This window comes from Pristis pectinata, chromosome 10 (assembly GCF_009764475.1).
Source record: "Pristis pectinata isolate sPriPec2 chromosome 10, sPriPec2.1.pri, whole genome shotgun sequence".
Taxonomy (NCBI): Eukaryota; Metazoa; Chordata; class Chondrichthyes; order Rhinopristiformes; family Pristidae; genus Pristis; species Pristis pectinata.
In genome coordinates, this window is record NC_067414.1 from 14,869,902 (window position 1) to 14,889,964 (window position 20,063).

Here is a 20,063-nt window from a genome sequence, read left to right on the forward strand (position 1 = left end):
TGAGCAGGTGCTCATCTTGTCCATGGATTACATTGTGCAGGGATGTTCCTTTGGAAACAGACTTCCACAGAATGAAAGGCAAAGGCGGCTATTTCTGAGTCACTTTGCTTAACTCCTGAAGTTGAACTGGACACGTTGGATGTGACTGGCATTGGCACGTCTGATCCGATCTCCGAGCTGGATGCAGGTGAAATTGCCTCACTGGCACTGCTTTTGGAGCTCTGCAGGGAAAATTACAGCATGCTTGTCCTGGGAGTGAGCATCATAGGGGATCTCTAGGCACTCAAAATGTATTGCCAGATAGGGACTCCCTGACTCACCTATCGTTCTTCCACACCACTCTTATACCCACCCCTTTCCCAACCCACCACACCACCAAACCTTCCACACACAGCCTCTGGTCTGTTCCCCGACTCCCGATCGACTGAGATCTCAACTTTCCCTGATCCCGCCAATCAGCACAGTGGCACACTGCCTCATGGTTCCAGCAACCTGGGTTCGATCCTGACCTCCCATGCTGTCAATGTGGACTATGCACATACGGTGTGGGTTTCTTCTGGATACTCTGGTTTCCGCCCATATCCCAAAGGCGTGCAGGTTGGTAGCCTGATTGGTCGCTGGAAGTTGTCCCCTGCAAATCCACTCTGTTCCCACTGCAGCCAGCTGCAAGGGGTTTGTACGTTCTCCCCGTGTCTGCATGGGTTTCCTCCGGGTGCTCCGGTTTCCTCCCACATTCCAAAGGCGTACGGCTTAGCACGCTATGTTAGCACCGGAAGTGTGGCGATACTTGCGGGCTGCCCCCAGAACACTCTACTCAAAAGATGCATTTCACTGTGTGTTCCGATGTACATGTGACTAATAAAGACATCTTATCCTATCCGTATCACACCAAAGTCCAGTCAGTTAGTTTCTCCATAAAAAAACACAACCTGAGTTGTGGGACATCATCCCTGGCCTTTAATCTGTAAGCCGTATTTGAAGTTGCTACTGTTTTCAAAGATGTTGGCTATTTTGAGGATTTTGGAGTTTGGATAAGATTTCTTTATTATTCACATGTACATAGAAACACACAGTGAAATGCATCTTTTGCGTAGAGTGTTCTGGGGGCAGTCTGTAAGTGTCGCCACGTTTCCGGTGTCAACACAGCATGCCCACAACTTCCTAACCCGTACATCTTTGGAATGTGGGAGGAAACCGGAGTGCCCGGAGGAAACCCATGCAGACATGGGGAGAACGTACAAACTCCAAATAGACAGTGGCCGGAATTGAACCCGGGTCGCTGGTGCTGTAATAGCGTTACGCTAACCGTTATACCACCGTGCCTGCCTAGTGGTGTGTATACCTTTGCAAAGAGCATTAGATATCTGTTCATAGAGGAAGAGTGTTAAAATTGGAGGGAAATGGGACAGACAAGTTGAGTTAAAGAACCAGGGCCCTTAGAGTGCAAGGGAACCTAAGTTATAACTCCTAGAGACGCGTACATGATAATGCTTAAAAGTTGGTACTTGCCGCAAGAGCAAAGTTAACTTGTATCTATGAGGAGTAGATCAATGTTTCATGCAATCCACACCATTATTGTACCAGTCTTTCAGTCTCTGAGTTCAGTTCAGCTGCTGCCAGCGATAAAACACTGACCTAATAAGTTAAGGGTATGATTGATGGACCTGGAATGATCCTAACAAAGCTTTAGGCAAAAAACAAACCATTCCAACTTTTAAAATAGTCCTCCACGCGTATCGCTAGATTGCAACAATGAACTCAACTAAATCATTTCTGCACACTCATCATGCTGCCTTTGAAAAAATACTGGCTTATCGAACAGAGATGCAGGTTGGCTATTTCTTTAAGTGTGCAATCCAATGGGGTAACGATCCAGATCTTCCAATAAGAAGCTAGCAGTTCTGTTTGGGACTGTCTCTCATACTCATAACCTGGCTGTGGTTTGGGACTCCCATGCAAGGATGTGCGCCCCAAACCACCAGTCCTGGGACAACTGTGCTCCACTGTTCACGGAGTCCTATGGGAGGAGTAGATAATACTGTAGGTTTCCCAACACTCTGTCAAAGAAATGTGACTCCTGAACTGGTGTAGTGAGCAAAATGGATTCTTTCAAGTGGAAGAAAACAGTGTGGGGAGAAGTATCAATGCAAGGTAATATCTGTTTTCTTTAATAGTGCTCTCCTAGGTATTACATGTCACTTCCTAGTCTTTTTTATATAATCTTTAAATAGTCTTTTTCATAGTGTTTGAATGCTGGCAAATGTCAGAGACTTTCACGAATATTCAATGTCTGAGAAAAGTGACAAGCCAGGGTACAGGGCCTGAGTGACACTCCAAACCTCTGTGATGCTTGCCCTTTATGATGCAGAGGCTCTGCACAACTGCACAACACTACTCGGCTGGGAACTGGACTTGACAGTTGGTGCAAGAGTGCATAAGGAAAGTGCGCCAGCGTCTTTACTTTCTTAGGAGGCTAAGGAGGTTTGGCTTGTCACCGAACACTCTAACAAACATTGTTGCATTGTTGAAAGTATCCTGACTGGTTGCATCACAGTCTGATACGGCAATTCGAATGCTCAGGAATGTAAGAAGCTGCAGAGAGCAGAGGACTCAGCCCAGTACATTACAGGCACATCCCTCCCCACCATTGGTAGTATCTACAGGAGGCACTGCCTTGAAAGGGCAATATCCATTATATAAGGGCATCCACGGTAGTGTAGCAGTCAGCGTGACACTATTACAGTACCAGCAACCCAGGTTCAATTCCAGCTGCTGTCTGTAAGGAGTTTGTACTGCTTGTTGTCTGTGTGGCTTGCATCTCTGTGTCTGTGTGGGTTACCTCCGGGTGCTCTGGTTTCCTCCCACATTCCAAAGACGTATGGGTTTGGAAGTTGTGGGCATGCTATGTTGGTGCTGGAGGTGTGGCGACACTTGTGGGCTGCCCCAGAACACTCAATGCAAAAGATGCATTTCACTGTGTGTTTCGATGTACATGTGACTAATAAAGATATCTTAAGAAGATCCCCACCATCCGGGCCATGCCATCTTCTTGCAGTTACCATTAGGCAGGAGGTACAGAAGCCTGAAGTCCCACACCACCCAGTTCAAGAACAGCTACTTCCCTTCAATCATTCGGTTCTTGAAGCAACCTGCACAACCCGAATCACTACCTCAGTATAGCAACACTATGTCCACTTTGCACTAAAATTGACTTTTTTTTTGTTTTAATTGTGTCCTTTCTTGTAAAAATTGTGTTTCATTTATGTTTTATATTTTTCTTGTGAATGCTGCTTATATGATACTATGTGCCTGTGATGCTGCTGCAAGTAAGTTTCTCATTGCACCCGTGCATACATATACTTGTGCATATGACAATAAACTCGACTATGACTGTGAAGATCTGGGCCAAAATTTCAGTCCACAGAATCATTTGTTGAACTCAGTGTAGACTGGTTCTTGCTGGACTTGGGAATGGCCTGTCACGCCCCTTCAGTGGGACCTCTCCTTGCTGACTTCAGCAGCTCTTTCCATGAACTTTCGCATTAATAACCATGTGCGTTGTCAACAGTGGCCCACTTCCAGCAAGATCTGCCTGAACATTTCCTGGTAGCGCACGTTAGGTGCTGAAGACAATTAATTGCAACTGATTGCATCAGAGAGCGTTTACCAGACTTACACCTAGAATAGTCAGGTTGTCTTATGAGGTAAAATTGCATGGAATAGGAGTTTAGGAAAGTGAAGAAGGAATTGATTGAGACATTAAAAGCCTGAGAAGTCTTGTCAGGGCAGATGTGGGGTGTACGTTTCCTCTTGTGGGAGAATCTAGCACAAGGGGTTACTGTTTAAAATGAAAGGGCCAGAAAAGAGACAAGGGTAGTGAAGTTTTGGAAATCTCTTCCCCAAAGGGGACTGCAACGAGAGTCTTTGAATATTTTTAAGGCAGAGGTGGATAGATTTTTGATAATCAAAGGGGTGAGAGGTTACTGGGGGATTGTTAAGGTTAGAATCAGATGCCATGAACTTATTAGATTGCGGAGCATGCTTGAGGACCCAAATATTTTTAATTCATATGTTTATATATTTATAGAATGGAGGACTGGAATTAAATAATTCAGTCTAAAAATGGTCAGTGTCTTGGAGATGGGCCTAGAGTGAGGCAGAAATCTGAACCAATAATGAATGCACTGAGCAGAACCATGTGCTCGGGGTAAGGACGCACGGACCATTTATACACTGTGACCTGGTGAGGTGTGCGACGGTGGGATCAGGTGACAGTGGTTGGTGGAGGGAGTGGCACGGGGAAGAAATGATTGTACAGTGGTGCCTTGTGTTGTTAAGGAGGCTTGTGGATCGGGCCCATCCAACTTAATTTATTTCCTGAAGCTTTTTACTCCTGTTTCCCAGCTGGCCCAGCCCAGAACCTTCGGCTGCCCAATCTTGACATCAGCAGAGCAGTGTCCTGGGATGGGTCGGTGTGTTCTTGGTTATTATCGTATTGCTGCTTGGCTTTGCTATGTGCAAACTGGCCGCTGCATTTCCCCTTGGCAACCACACTTACTTTGTCATTAAGACCTTGGGAGGCCTTAGGGTTATGAAAGAAAATGCTTTATTCACTTGGTAGCCAGATTCTAAAGGTCAATCTATGTTAGACTCAGGCAACCATGGAGACATTCACTTACTTCCAATTACAGTACAACCATTGGAACCTAATATCAGACATTAGATTGAGGTTATCTGTTCAATAATCACTTAATTAGCATTGATACAAAAGAGAAAAATGCTGCCTAATCAATCTATTTGATTTATTTCAGTCAGTGGATTGCAGTAAGCCCGACAAGCTATGGTATGTGGACTTCCAGAAGACATTAGGTAAGATTCCACATGAAAGTCCATTAGCTCAGCTCCAAGCTTTGGAGATTCAAGGGAAATCCTGGGTATCCACAAGGAATCTAAAAAACTGCTTTAAGCTAATTTATAAGAGTAGTGCGAATAGTTGCAGGTTTAAATTGTAAAAGGAAAATTTAGTATTGATGCCAAAAATGATCAGCATTGAGGTAATTTTAGATATATAGTAACAACACCTTCCACCAACAGTGTCTTCCTCAGTTCAGGGCCTTGATTAAGCTAACTGATAAACACCACTTGCCAACTGTCAACAGATTATTTTGCAGAAAAGATTTACGAGGATGTTGCCAGGACTACTGGGCCTGAGTTAAAGAGACTGGCCAGGCTAGGTCTTTATTCCTTGGAGTGTAGGTGAATGAGGGATGATCTTATAGAGGTTCATAAAGCCATGAGAGGCATAGGTAAGGTGGATGGCAGCAGTCTTTTCCCCAGGGTATGGGGATTCCAAAACTAGGGGGGCAAAGGTTTAGGGTGAGAGGGGAAAGATTTAAAAGGGACCTGAGGGGCAACTTTTTCATGCAGAGGGTGGTGTGTACATGGAACAAGCTGCCAGAGGAAATGGTTGAGACAGGTATATTTAATCAGGTGTATCTAACAGCATCATTTAAGAAGCACTTGGATAGGTACATGGAGGGGCGGGCTTGGAGAGATATGGTCCGAACACAGGAATTTGGGACCAGCTGGGTGGGCACCATGGTTGGCATGGACTCGTTGGGCTGAAGGGCCTGTATCCATACTGTACTGCTCTATGACTCTATGAGACAAAATGGGTCAATGATATTATTCACCCGATGTAATTATATCATTATTTATCCTTGCTCTTTGGAGACCCAAAATTTTACAACTATCACTTTTCACACATCGATCATCTCAAACAGCGACTAAAACTGTTGATCTCATTCCCAACTACATTTTCATTTTGGGATTTTTTTAATGACGTTAATTAACGCATCGAAATGAGGAAAGGGACAATTCATGAAGAAATATTGATCTGGACATGGAAACTGGAATGTAAATTTGGCACAAAGAGAAATGATCACTTTGGGTGCAGGATGTGCCTGAGAAGTTAGCACTGGGTTATCTAGATATCTACATCATAGTGGCATTACCAAATGTGTTTTTAATTGAGGTTTATCTATTTTACATTATACAGTACTCATTCATCAAGAAATGTCTAGAAATAATATTGAACATGTTTATAATCACAGTGAAATCTTTCAATTTAGATATTTGTGACTAACCATGTAAAGATTTCTGGTTTCGCCTAAGAGTAATGTAAACAGCAAGCTGCTCTCATTGCCAAACATTCATAGTTAAGAATTTGGTCATCTTAAAGTCATATGCAGAACATTTAATTTCTGCAATTAACTGTAAACTCTTTGCTTTCCGCCTCAGTAACAGAAGGATTTGCACCATGAGTTATTTAGGAGTTTTGTGCAAAGCCTCTGGAGTTTTAGAGGATTCATTTCAACTCATCCCTTCTGCATCCCTTTTTCCCATGCGTTTGTCCAGTTTCCCATTAAATCTGGCAATAGTGTTCACCTCAAATACTTCTTGACATGGTCAGTTCCACATTCAAAAGAAATACCTCTCAAACTCCCCATGGGCAATTCTGTCATATTTATGGCCTCAAGTCTGGTCTATCTGCAAATGGAAGCAAGTTACAATATGGTCAGCTTAATCATCTGTGGATGGTTCAAGCCCCAGCCCTATACTTCCCACTCCTCAAATACAGAGCAGCCTTACATACAAGCATTGTTTTGGACTGGGCTTTATCACTGCCACATGTCTAAGAATCACTCATTTTTGGAGCAGGACATGAATGTGATTATTTTCAGGTCAAATCAAGCCCCTTCGGAAGTCTGACCACACACCTCTGGTTGCTAAGTACCTTCCATGCCTGACACGATTCCTGACCCTGGCCAAGGACTGAAGTAGTTGGGTGCCATTGGCTTGCTCTTCATGGCACAGATCAATCTCTTGGCCCTAATGCTTCAAAGTAATTTGCTCTGTCTTATGATAGTTGGAAAATGTTCAGATTTCATGGTTTACCTTTGCGAGACAAGCATTATTCAAATATGTTTACTAACCTGGTGAAGTTTTTTTTTATAACTTTACCTTGTGTGGGTGCAGGCAGAAACTGAACTCAGAGTTGAGCTGTGCATTTACTCCGATTGAGAACTGCAAGCACTGCTCCATTACTTAAAATGGGAGTGACGATGAAACCAGGACACTGCAGCATAGCACTCATGATGCAGAGATTATTGGGAGCCTTTCAGCGGGGCCAGAGAGACTGAGCACTCTGGTGTGTATCTACTGATCAAGAGATATAATGGAACTTGTAAAGAGGTTGTGAATGACTGATCCAGCTGGAATTCTGAAGTCACCGGCACAGTGGACAGGGATGGACTTAGAGATATTGCCTGCAACTACTTTCAGCTTTGGGTGAGGTTCTACGCAAAACAAAATCATAGCCAAATCTAACACATGGAACTAGATTTCACCTTGAGAAATGAGCTGCCCATTGGTTGGGAAGTGAACGGAGCAGAGATGATGAGGACACTCTGTAATTGGCAGGATAAGATAATTAGTGTTTCCCGGGGATCAGTACAGTGGCCTCGGCTTTTAATGATCTGGAGGAAAGGACAGAGAGTTGAGTATCCAAGTTTGCAGATGGCAGTAAATTATGGCGCTCTGATGTGCAGGATAATTGCAAGGGAATATTTTTGCATTAAGAGAGTGAACGCCACCCTCCATGGATTTGCTGAACATGGAGAAATAAGGGACTAGCCACTTCCACCTGAGAAGGAAATGTCGGAATATTTCTTCTGTTCAAATACCAGGCATCATAAAGGAACAAAAGGAGCCTGGGTTAACTGATCACCAAAGACTACAAGAAGTATTTGAAAAGGCAAATGGACTGTTACCATTTCACCTTGGTGAGGCTGGAATTCACATGTGGAGTTGAGATTACGTAAGGGGCGGGCTTCCTGCAGCAAGAAATTGGCCAAATCTCTGATCAATCAGTAACAAAGATTGACGACAAGGTCTTTGAATGGAGGGAGTGGGTTAATGGAGTGAAAAAACTGAAACTGTCACTGTCACACTGACGGTTTGCAGTGGAAAGAATGTGGAGAGGGTCGAAGACAATAAGATGTCCAGGTGGATGGGGAGTTCTGAAAGTGAGAACAAGGTTGCCTGCTCTTTGTACGTACCAAGTGCAGTGCTGCTGTTGTTTGGCAAACTGAGTACCTCGAAGAGGCAGATCATCAGCTCTCTGTCACCTGTTCTTATCTCCCTGTGCATCATGGCCCCACGACTAAAAGTCAGGCCAGTGTCCCCCAGAGAATCTCAGGCTTCAATTCCGTGGGAGATCTTCCCCCGACAGCTTCCAGTCTCATAGTCCTCCAAGCCTACACAGGCCGCTCCGACCTCCTGCCCAAGGTTGACCGGTAGGACTGTCTGGGCGGGCCTGGTGCTTCAGCCGGTTCCTGCCCCATCAAACTTACCTGCTTTCTCCCTATGACCGGCTTCTTCCTATCTACACCTTTGGCCACTTTGATAATTTCCAAATTCCTGGCCCCAACTGGCTCACGTTAACCATGGATGTCCAATCTCTCCACACTCCAGCCCACACCAGGACAATGTGAGGGCCCTTTGCTTCTTCCTCAGCCAAGCCCCCCCCCTCGCCTGACTGAACTTGTTCTCACGTTGAAAAAGATCTTTATCTCCACTCGCTACCTGGTGTTGTCATGGGAAAAGGGTGCAAGCTCTATCTTTATGCGGAACCTACCTGAGTCCTGCACAGGTCCCCTCCCTCACTTTCCTTTACGGTCAACCTGAATTGGTGCTGCTTCCTGCTCTTGCACATAACTCCAGTTGATCATCTGAGTCATTTGATCATCAGGCAGCACAGTGGCGCAGACAGGAGAGCTGCTGCCTCACCAAGCCAGAGACCCGGGTTCAATCCTGATCTCCGGCGCTGTCTGTGTGGAGATTGCACATTCTCCCTGTGACCACCTGGGTCTCCTCCGGGTGCTCCGGTTTCCTCCCACAGCCCCAAGACGTGCAAGTTAGTAGAATCTTGAGAATGCACGACTGATGTTGGATGAACAGGTGGCTGATGGTTGGCGCAGACCCGGTGGGTTGAGCTGTACCTCTCTTAGACTTTTGCTGCCAATGTCCATTTGCTTGTATGGTCCATCTCTGGCTCTTCCCTTCCCTTCCCTGACATCGTTATCTCCCTCTCAGGGGGTGGGTTGGGGTCCAATATCCACTGGAAGCCCACAGCGACGTCAACTGCATTTCCTCCCACTCTGCTACCTGTATGGACTCTATTCCAATCTTCCAGCTGCTCTGTTTCTGTTGTATTTGTTCTATAACCCTCTTCCAAGCCAATGCTTCTGATATTTCTTAGAGAGTAATGGAGTTATACTGCATGGGAAGAGGCCCTTCACCCAATTCTTCCATGCCGACAAAAGTGCCTACCTGAGCTCGACCTATTTACCTGTGTTTAGCCTATATCCCTACAAACCTTTCCTCACCAATAGCCTGTCCTGGTCAAATTACATAGATGCCTCAGCCAAGAAAGCTCACCAGAGCCTCTACTTCCGCAGGAGGCTACAGAAATTCGGTATATCCCCTTTGAGACTCACCAACTTTTATCGATGCACCATAGAAAGCATCCTATAGAAAGCATCAGACTCGATGGACCGAATGGCCTGCTTCTGCTCCCTTGTCTTGTGATCTTACTTGGATGCATCATGGCTTGGTACGGCAACTGCTCTGCCCAGGACCGCAAGAAACTGCAGAGTTGTGGACATAGCCCAGCGCGTCATGGAAACCAGCCTCCCCTCACGGACTCTGTCTATACTGTACCTCTCGTTGCCTTGGTGAAGCAGCCAGCATAATCAAAGACCCCACCCACCCGGGTCATTCTCTCTTCTCTCCTCTCCCATCAGGCAGAAGATACAGGAGTTTGAGCTCACATACCACCAGGCTTAAGGACAGCTTCTACCCCACTGTGATAAGACTACTGAATGGTTCCCTTCTACGATGAGATGGACTCTGACCTCACAATCTACCTTGTTGTGACCTTGCACCTTATTGCACTGCACTTTCTCTGTAGCTGTGACACTTTACTCTGCACTGTTATTGTTTTTACCTGTAATACCTCAATGCACTCTGTACAAACTCAACGTAACTGCACTGTGTAATGAATTGACCTGTACAATCGGTATGCAAGACAAGTTTTTCACTGTACCTCAGTACAAGTGACAATAATAAACCAATAGCAATACTAATACCTATCTGTCTAAATTAATTTTAAATGCAATTGTACCCACCTCTACCACTTCTTCTGGCAGCTCATTCCATATACCTACCACCCTCTGGTTGAAAAAATTGCCCCTCAGGTCCCCATTAAATCTTTCCCCTTCCACCTATGCCCTCTGGTTCCCTACCCTGGGAAAAAGAATGTGACCATCCATCTTATGTGTGCCCTCATGATGTTATAAATCTCTATAAGGTCACCCCTCAGCCTCTTTTGCTTCAGGGAAAGCAGTCCAAGCCTGTCAGTCTCTCCTTACAGAACAAGCCCTCCGGTCCCAGTAACATCCTCGTCAACCTTTTCTGCAGCTTCCCCCGCTTAATCACACCCCTTCTATAGTAAAGCGACCAGAACTGCACATAATATTCCAGGTGCAGTCTCCCCAATGTCTTGGACAGCTGTGATGTGACGTCCCAGTTCTTCTACCCAATGCCCGATCTGATGAAGGCAAGTGTGCCTTTTGATGGGATCACACTTGGAGTAGAGTGTAGTTTTGGTCTGTTAAGAAAGGACATGTTTTCCTTGCAAGTGTGTTCAGTGTAAAATAACTATATCAGTTTTTAAATATTACGTATAAACCTTTACATTATTTATTTTCAAGATACAGGTTTTGCTGACAAGACCGGTATTTATTTCACATCCTTAAATGCACTTGGAAAGGTGGTGGAGAGCCACCTTCTTGACCCGCTGCAATCCTTCTGGTGAATGTCCTCCCTCAGTGCTTCTGGGGAGGGGCGTCCAGGATGTCCAGGGGCATCCTGTGACAATGACGCCCGGAGGTCACAGGTTGGGAGGTGTTGGGACAGTCTGGATGAGGAACTGCAGTGCAGGCCCAGAGCCGTCAAACGCTCCTCCTACCTCAATACTTTCATTACAAGAATGATACTGAGAATTAAAGGGTTAATGTGTGAGGAGCGTTTGATGGCTCTGGACCTATACTCGCTGGAGTTTAGAAGGATGGTGGGGGGGGGGGGTGGGGGTGGGGTGGCGGTCTCTGAAACCTACCAAATATTGAAAGGCCTGGATAGAGTGGATGTGGAGAGGATGCTTCCAGCAGTGGGAAAGTCCAGGACCAGAGAGCACAGCCTCAGAATAGAAGGGCATCCCTTTAGAACAGAGATGAGAAGGAATTTCTTTAGTCAGAGGGTGGTGAATCTGTGGAATTCATTGCCACAGACGGCTGTGGAGGCCAAGTCATTGGGTATATTTAAAACAGAGGTTGATGGGTTCTTGATTAGTAAGGGCGTCAAAGGTTACAGGGAGAAGGCAGGAGAATGCGGTTGAGGGGGAAAAATAAATCAGCCACGATCGAATGGCGGAGAAGACTTGATGGGCCGAATGGCCTAATTCTGCTCCTATGTCTTATGTAATGCAATTTACAGATGTCACAGCTCTGTTTTTGTCCAAGGCCTTGACGGGGTCTGGAGCTGAAAACTAAGCTCTACATTGGTTAGCAGGTTATTGGTGAGGAAGTGCTGCTTGAGAGCACTGTCAGTTAGCAGCTTCCACCACTCTGCTGAGGATGGAGAGCACACTGATTGGGCAGTAATTAGCGGGATTGCACTAGTGCTGCCTTTTGTGATGAGGACACACCGGGTGATTTTCCACACTGTTGGACAGATGCCGGTGTTGTAACTGTACTGGGACAGTTCGGCTGGAGGCACAGCTAGTTCTGGAGGGCAGATCTTCAGTACTACAGCTGGTCCCATAACCTTTGGTATATCCAGTGTTCTCAGCCATTTCTTGACATCACATGGAATGAACTGAAGAGTGGGGAGCACCGTAGGATGCTGAGGTGGATCACTCAGCACATCTGGCTGAATGTTGATCCTAGCCCTCACTCACTGGGCCCTGCCATTGTTGAGGGTGGGGATGTTCTTGGAGCTTCCTCTTCTTGTGAGCTGTTTAATTCTCCACCCCCATTCACAACCAGATGCGGCAAGACTGCTGAACTTTGATCTGATCCACTGCTTGTGGGATTGCTTCGCTCAGTCTATGGCACGCTGTTTCTCAAGTAGTCCCTTGTTGTAGTTTGACACCTCAGTTCTGTGTCTGCCAGGTACCACTCCCGCTGAGCCAAGGATGACACCCTGCCGTGCTGGTAATGATAGAGCGAGGGATCTGTCCTGCCATGAGGTTAGTCGGTGGTGGTGGACAATCCTGCTACTGATCCGCAGCATCTCATGGATGTCCAGTTACAAGCTGCCAGATCTGCTCTGATTCCATGCCATGTAGCACGACCCCAGTACTACGCAATGTGACAGAGGGGTGAGTACTCAGTGCAGTTTAGAAGAATGAGAGGTGCAGGAATTTGAGAAGGGAGAAGCTCGCAGGCCGCTTCCCCCACTCCAATGTCCTGAAGCAGACAGCATCATCTGTTAGACATGAGAAGAGGAGACATTTCTTGACCCTCAGGGTTGCAAAGCTTTACATCAGAATGCTGTAGATACTCCGTTGTTCGGTTGGGATAGACAGTTTTAGGGGGAATTGGGGATAAAGGGATTGGATGGGAAAGCAGATGAGATAAAGGATTGGCCTCGATCTTAAGGAATGGAGGGATATTTGCTTCGATATTGTTATGTTGCTCTCCTCTCTCCATAAGACAAGGAGCAGAATTAGGCCAGTCCTCTCTCAGCTTCTCAGTTGAAGCAAGGTTGAACATGAACACGGTTAAGTTCCTTCATTATCAGACTGTATTGCAGTGCTCAGGAGCAGCACACTTTGGGACATCACCAGATACGATCCACGTCTTCCAGAGGTACCTGCACTGATGGTGCCACTCCCTTCAGCTTGGTATTGCCAGATCGGGTGAACCGCATGGAATCGAACTATGCCTCGTACTCTCCCAGAACCTCCCCCCCCCCCCCCCCACTTAAAACTGGCGATTTTTTTTACAACTTGATGCTTAATAGCTGTCGTCTTTTATGCCTCAAGTTACTCAGTCTGTTAACTTTGTGAATTTTAAGTGCTGGAGACCTTGGCCATTCTTCTTACAACAAAAAGACAAACATTTGCTTGGAATAGCTCAGGAAATGCTGGAAAGACTCAGCAGGTCTGGGAAGAGTCATAGAGTTAATGTTTTAGGTTGAAGACCCTTCATCAGAGCCACAGATGCTGGCTGACCTGCTGAATGTTTCCACTGTTTTCTTGCTTTTATTTCAGATTCTCAAGGTCTCTGGGTTTTTTTTTGATAAACATTGGATTGGTGTCACTTGATTACTATTTTTTAACTTGCACTGTCAATTATTTTTTTGAGGGCTGGAAAAGGATTCAAGTGAAAGTGGTGTCCAAATCAATCTGAAGAAAGAAGTATTACATATATTTTTCTTCCAATGGTTTATTTCATAGGAGAAGAGTTCCAGTATATATGGCATAGAAATGACAAACAGCATATTTAAAAGATTTACAAAGAGGAGGTGATTTATATTGGTAAACTACCTCAGAAAGTACTTTATTAATATCAACAGGAAACAATACTAACACAGTATCTTTCCTCCTCTTTTCAGGTCTTCTCAAAGTGAATCAGAGCCGATGAAATGCACTCGAGGGATAGTCACTGTGGTACTACAGAGAATGGGGCAGGCCTCACTGTGCACAGCAAGATCCCACGGCAGCAGTATGAAAAACAAGGGATTGTTTTCTCGTGATACTAGTTGGAGGCTAAGTGCTGGCAATGACTGACAGATAACCCCTCCACTCATCAAAATCGTGCCAGCAGATCTCCTCCATCTGCCTGAAAGAGATGCAGGTTGTGGTGGAGACTCCATCACAGTGATGGTGACTCCAACCGCACGGCACTACAACCGCACAGCCCAGATATTCACGCTCAAGCTCCTGACTCCACAGATTGGCAGGACAGGGTTGGATGGGGGGTGGGGTAGTCTCAGTTCAGGCAGTGAACATCATCTGTGTTAAGTAGAATGGGATGCTGCATCTCTCAAGCAGTCAGTGTGGGGCTCAGTGTAATGGTATAGGGATATGGTTCTTAGGAGGTTAAGGACGTTCCGCATGTCACCGAACACTCTAACAAACTTCTACAGATGTACTGTTGAAAGTATCTGACTGGTTGCATCGTGGTCTGGTACAGCAATTTGAATGTGCAGGAATGCAAGAAGCTGCAGAGAGTAGTGGACTCAGCCCAATACATCACGGGCACATCCCTCCCCTGTCCTTCCCCACCGTGGGTAGTATCTACAGGAGGCGCTGCCTCAGGAAGGCAACATCCATCATCAAAGATCCCCACCATCCGGGCCATGCCACCTTCTCACAGCTACCATTGGGAAACAGCTACAGAAGCCTGAAGTCCCAACACCACTAGGTTCAAGAACAGCTACTTCCCTTCAAGCATTTGTTTCTTGAACCAACCTGCACAACCCGAATCACTACCTCAGTATCGCAACACTATGACCACTTTGCACTACAATGGACTTTGTTTTTGTTCTAGTTGTGTTCTTTCTTATAAAAATTGTGTTCCGTGTGTGATGCCGTGTGCCTGTGATGCTGCTGCAAGTAAGTTTTTCATTGCACCTGTGAATACATGTACTTGAGCATATGACAATAAACTCGACTTTGACTTTGAAATGGAGCAAAGGCAGGTAAATGGACTGAGTCAACCATGGCTAGACAAGGGTAGAATGGCTTACCCTGGTTACCAAGTTACCAGTACTGTTAAAACTTTGTCACTGGACAAATGCTGCTTCAATGTTATATTTTTTTGTCAAGGCAGCCACAGGGAATGAAGGTTGTTCAAACCGAGACCAGCAGCCTCAGGTATAAAAACTATCTTCACAAAAACACATGTGGAGAGAGGGCAGCTAAGGTTTGCCAGATTGATTGCTGGAACTTGGGGGGACAGGGAATGGGTGATGTCCAGTCAGGAGAGATTAGCAGATTGCATCTATACTCTCCAGAGTTCAGAAGAACGAGAGGTGATCTCACAGAAACATCTGAATTCTTACAGAGATTTACAGGGCAGAGGCAGGGTGATTTTTCTCCTCGGCTGGGGTGTCTGGGACTAGGGGAAGGGTGTTGGGACTCAGTCTCAAACTGAGGGCCAGCCATTCAGGACTGCGATGAGGAGAAATTCCTTCACCCAGAGGGTGGTGAATCTTTAGAATTCTCTATGTAAGGGGACTGTGGAGGTTCAGTTGCTGAGTACACTTAAGACAGAGATCCATAGATTTTCAGATATTTGGGGGAAATCAAACGATATAAGAGCAGGAATGTGCCACTAAGGAAAAAAGATCAGCCATGACTTTACTGACTGGTGGAGCAGATACAGGGGCCAAATGCCTTCTCTTGCTTCTATTTCTTTCGTTATGACGGGTAGCTCACTGCTCAGCTTGCCAGGAATTTAATTAATATTGGTGAGACTATCAGGAAATGGCTGGAAGGTTTGCTGATTGAAGGGAGTTTTAATTGTGAATGGTGTCTGTGAGCAGGAGCACTGCATTCAAAGTGGAAAGACCTAATAGGAAGTGAAGGCTGTTCAATTTATGGCAAGGCAGAGACGACTGTTGCTCACACACCACGTGCCTATAACAAATTCCTCTCTCTGCTGGCTCCAAGGTTGCCGTCTCAGCTGACTCAGTACTTCAAGGGGACAAATCACGTTCCTGAGGACTCGAGCTCAAAGTGTCGTCCAAGACTTCCAGTGAGGAATCAAGGACTGCATGACAGGCGGTGCCATCTCTCGGCTGAGATGTTAATCCAAGGTCCCGTGTGAGCTCTGAAGTGAAAGGTCCGAGTGCTGTTCTGAAGAAGAGCTGGGGAGTTCTCCCTTCACTCTGCCAGTGTTTATCCCTCAACCTGCAAGTTATTTGGCCATTAACAAATTCATGTTTGTAGAATCTTGCTTAGTGCAAACTGACTGCGGCCTTGCTTGCACTACAAAAGTGACAGCACTGCAGAAGTAGTTAATCGGTTGCAAAGTATTTTGGAATGTCGTTCGCTCATACAAAGCTCTTGTGAAATGCAAGCTCTTTTTCCCCTTTTACAGAGTCGTTATCCCATCTGCTTCAATGACTTAAGTTCACTTCCACTGCTATTTCTGCTCAAGCATTTAACAGGCTGATGCATAAAACAAAATCCTCCCAGTGAGCTTTCTATTTCTGTCCTTTGGTTTTTTGGTTAAGGGGTGTGGTGTGCATGGTATTCAAAGAGCTTGCACTGCATACGATGGGTCAATGCTGAATGACGCTACAAAACAAAGGCAGGGATGGAGGAATTTGTGAGAAGTTTGTGAAATAATTGCTATGATAATGCTGCGAATCGTACTTGAAACCCGAATGTATCTGTTCTGCCAGCTTGTGACAGATGACAGCTCTGGCATCGTTGCCCAACCGATGTAACTTCTCTGAAACTGATTGGGTCTTCAAACGACCTGTGGTCCCAGAACCAAGGGAAATGGGCACTGGGCAAAACATGGATTGGAGGACGAAGCACGATTTTATTGCTCAACAGCCAAGCTGTTTTGGCTGCCAAGCGACTGAGGAATTGGAACATCCCAACCTAGCCAATGCAGGAAACCCCACCACAAGTGTGTTAGTATTAAATGCAGAGCAGGGGTTGCAGGAGGCACCCAGCAGTACGTGACAAACAATTTTCACAGCTCGGCAAACTTGATTTCACAATCTGTAGAACATCCACTAAGCCTGATAATCATGGGCTACTTGCTCGACACATCCCCACTACTCCCCACAGTCCAGAATACCTTCCCCAAATCTCTCTGCCCTCTTTCTGAAGAATAGTCCAACTACAATTACTCCTGAAATCCTCTGTAGTTTTTTCCCTACCCATCTGATATTTATGACACTTACGAGCTGCAATTATTAATGGAGGCTTGAAGGTTTTCCTTTGTGATCTGTTCCGCCAAATTAGAGATTGCAAAACTGCTAAACTGCAGTTTATATCAAAAAGAACTTTAGTAAGTGTTACATCCAGAACTAATGTGGGGTGGATATCTTTTAATTAGACTGGCTGTGAAGATGAGAATGCTAATTGAAATCTTACAATGAGTAAATGAAATAAGAGGAATTAAATTCTGCACGTGTGTGTGTGTGTGTGTGTGCGTGCGCGCGCGCGTGTATTATCCAATGTTACACCCACTCTTTACAAAGAACTGTATTTCAATTTTAGGAAAAAGCAATTTTGATACATTCAGCATTTTCATTTATATGAAATTTCTCTCTGTATTATACCTCTTATCCTGAATATTTTTAGAGGTTGTAAACTCTTATCTCACATAAACAGCCTTTTGGCAAATGGCTTTTTGCACATTAAGAACTTTGTAAAGATGCGAAAAGTTGACTAGCAGCGACAGATAGTGTGATACAGGATTTCATTCAACGAACAAGCTGATATTTAGCTATTTGTTAAAAGATGAGTGAGCACATAATACAGAAAAAACTGAAACATTGCCAATGAAATATTCTAGACTCTAAGAGACTTTACATTTGGGAATACATTTACTGTAAATTCATTAAGCATGCATATTAGAATTGCTGAATCACAAAAGCACAAAACACAGCTGTAGGTCATTTGGTTTTTTGAAGAGATCGCCAATTATTCTCACAACCCGTGGTCCTGCAAATTTTTGACCATGAAGAATATATCCAATTCTCCTAATGAAAATTAATATTGAATCTGCTTTCACAGTAAAATAAATTCTCACCGGCCCTCCGGATCATTTGCCAATTACTTTAAGTAGTTGACTTGCTTACAGATTTCCCTACATCTATTCTCTCTCTCGTGCCCATCAACTTCCCCGGCTCTCCTGTCTTCAACCCCCACTAGAGACAAATGCACAGTAGACAAGCAACCCAAGAGCACACCTTTGGGATCTGGGAGTACCCAGGGGGAGCCCACACAGCCACAGGGAGAATGGGCAGGCACGGTAGTGTAGCGGTTAGCATAATGCTATTACAGCACCAGCGACCCGGGTTCAATTCCAGCCACTGTCTATAAGGAGCTTGTACGTTCTCCCTGTGTCTGCGCGGGTTTCCTCCGGGTGCTCCAGTTTCCTCCCACATTCCAAAGACATACGGGTTAAGAAGTTTTGGGCATGCTATGTTGGCGCCAGAAGCGTGGCAACACTTGCGGGATGCCCCCAGAACACCCTACGCAAAAAGGTGCATTTCACCGTGTGTTTCAATATACATGTGACTAATAAAGGTACCTTCTTATCTTATGTGCAAACTCCACACAGACAGCACCCCAGGTGAGAATTGAACCCGGGTCCCCAGTGCTGTGTGAGGCAGCAGCACTAACTGCTGTACCACAGCACCGCACTACCCTTGCTCCTGTTTTAGTAAGCCTCCGGCACCCTGCCCAAGATCTTGACTTTTGGATACAATCTGAACACTTTCTTTGGTGTGCTAAATGGACTCTGTTGTACCAATTGACCAAACTTGCATTAAAAGCACCAGCGCAGTGCATTACACTGAGAAATGTGCACTAACATAGGACCCACCGGGAGCTGCATCTTTGCTGTGCTGATGACTTGAAAGGGGTCAGATTTTGAAGGTTCCCTCACAATGGTGGAGAGCTGCCTTGGAAGTGGAGCAGACGGCAAGGGAGGGGTACGAGGTGATCCTTTGTGTGTGTGTGTGGGCAACCCCATGCCATCGCCTGCCCTGATCAACTCCCGTGCTGTGGGTGGCTCCCCAACACTGCCAAGTGTGGGGTGACCAAGAGACAACGTTTGTAGCACTGATGTGAGCTGGACAGAGGCAGCAATCAGTGATGGAGCAGCCAGTGTTGGCGTTTCCATTAGCCTGAGCATTTAAAACTGAAGCTGGCAGGTGCTGTGTGCTTCGAAGTCAGAATGGAAAGCCTTCAAGTGACATCTCATTGCAGCGCAATACGTTGGGTGTTCAGTGAAGGTCGGGGGGTGCATTGGTCTCACCTAAAACCTCTGATTTATACTGGTAAGGGAGATCACATAGGGTTACGAGGTCACTGGGTGAGTGCAGGGAAACCTCAGATGTTTCACCCAGAAATGATCACTTAGCACAATCTTATCAAAGTTAAATCATGTCATGGGCAATTGTGCTTGAAAACCAGGCAGTGAAGGGTCTAATACCTTGGGTCATTTTTAGTAACGTTAGTGCCTAGAATTGGACATAGCTGAAGACTAACCCATCTTTCATAAAGGTTTAGTGTAATATCCATATACTTGTAATCGATGCTTTAGTAATGTGAACCTGCTATTGTTAATATCTTTATGAAGTTGTCTTGCCACCTGCACTTGTAAAATCTGTTCTTATAGCTACTTTAAAACTTCACTAGATTACTTATACGGTAAAACTCCGGTAACCTAATGCTATGTGCCTGTGATGCTGCTGCAAGTAAGTTTTTCATTGTACCTGTGCACACGTGTACTTGTGCATATGACAATAAACTTTTCCCTCCTATATATTGGGCTTCCCCTTTTCCTATCTTCAGTCCTGAAGAAGGGTTCTGAGCTGAAACGCTGACCGCCTGCTTTTCTCCACGGATGCTGCCTGGTCTGCTGAGTTCCTCCAGCATCATCATGTTTTTCAACTTGACTTTGAATCTGGCACTTCTGTGGTGCCAGATTGGCAGATTTTCCGGGCTAATAGATGTCATTTAACACCCCAACACATTTCTAATTCATTTTTTAAAAATATGTTTTACAATATTATAATAAATGTCCCAGTAAGCCAGCAAAAAGGAGGGCAGAAACCAGGGTCCCAGTCAGTAGAAAGGGAGTGTGGGAATTGAGGACCTGGTTGAGTGGAAAGGCAATGTGGAAGTGGGGCCCTGGTGAATGGGAAAAGAGCATGGGAATTGGAGCCCTGGTGTGGGA

The 20,063-nt window shown here is 45.4% G+C and overlaps 1 protein-coding gene across 2 annotated transcripts in view; it reads right to left on the reverse strand.

The window, feature by feature from the left end:
* The window catches only part of khdrbs2 (KH domain containing, RNA binding, signal transduction associated 2), a 400,663-nt gene that overhangs the window by 232,457 nt on the left and 148,143 nt on the right, over positions 1-20,063 (reverse strand). The gene's annotated exons all lie outside the window — the stretch shown is intronic.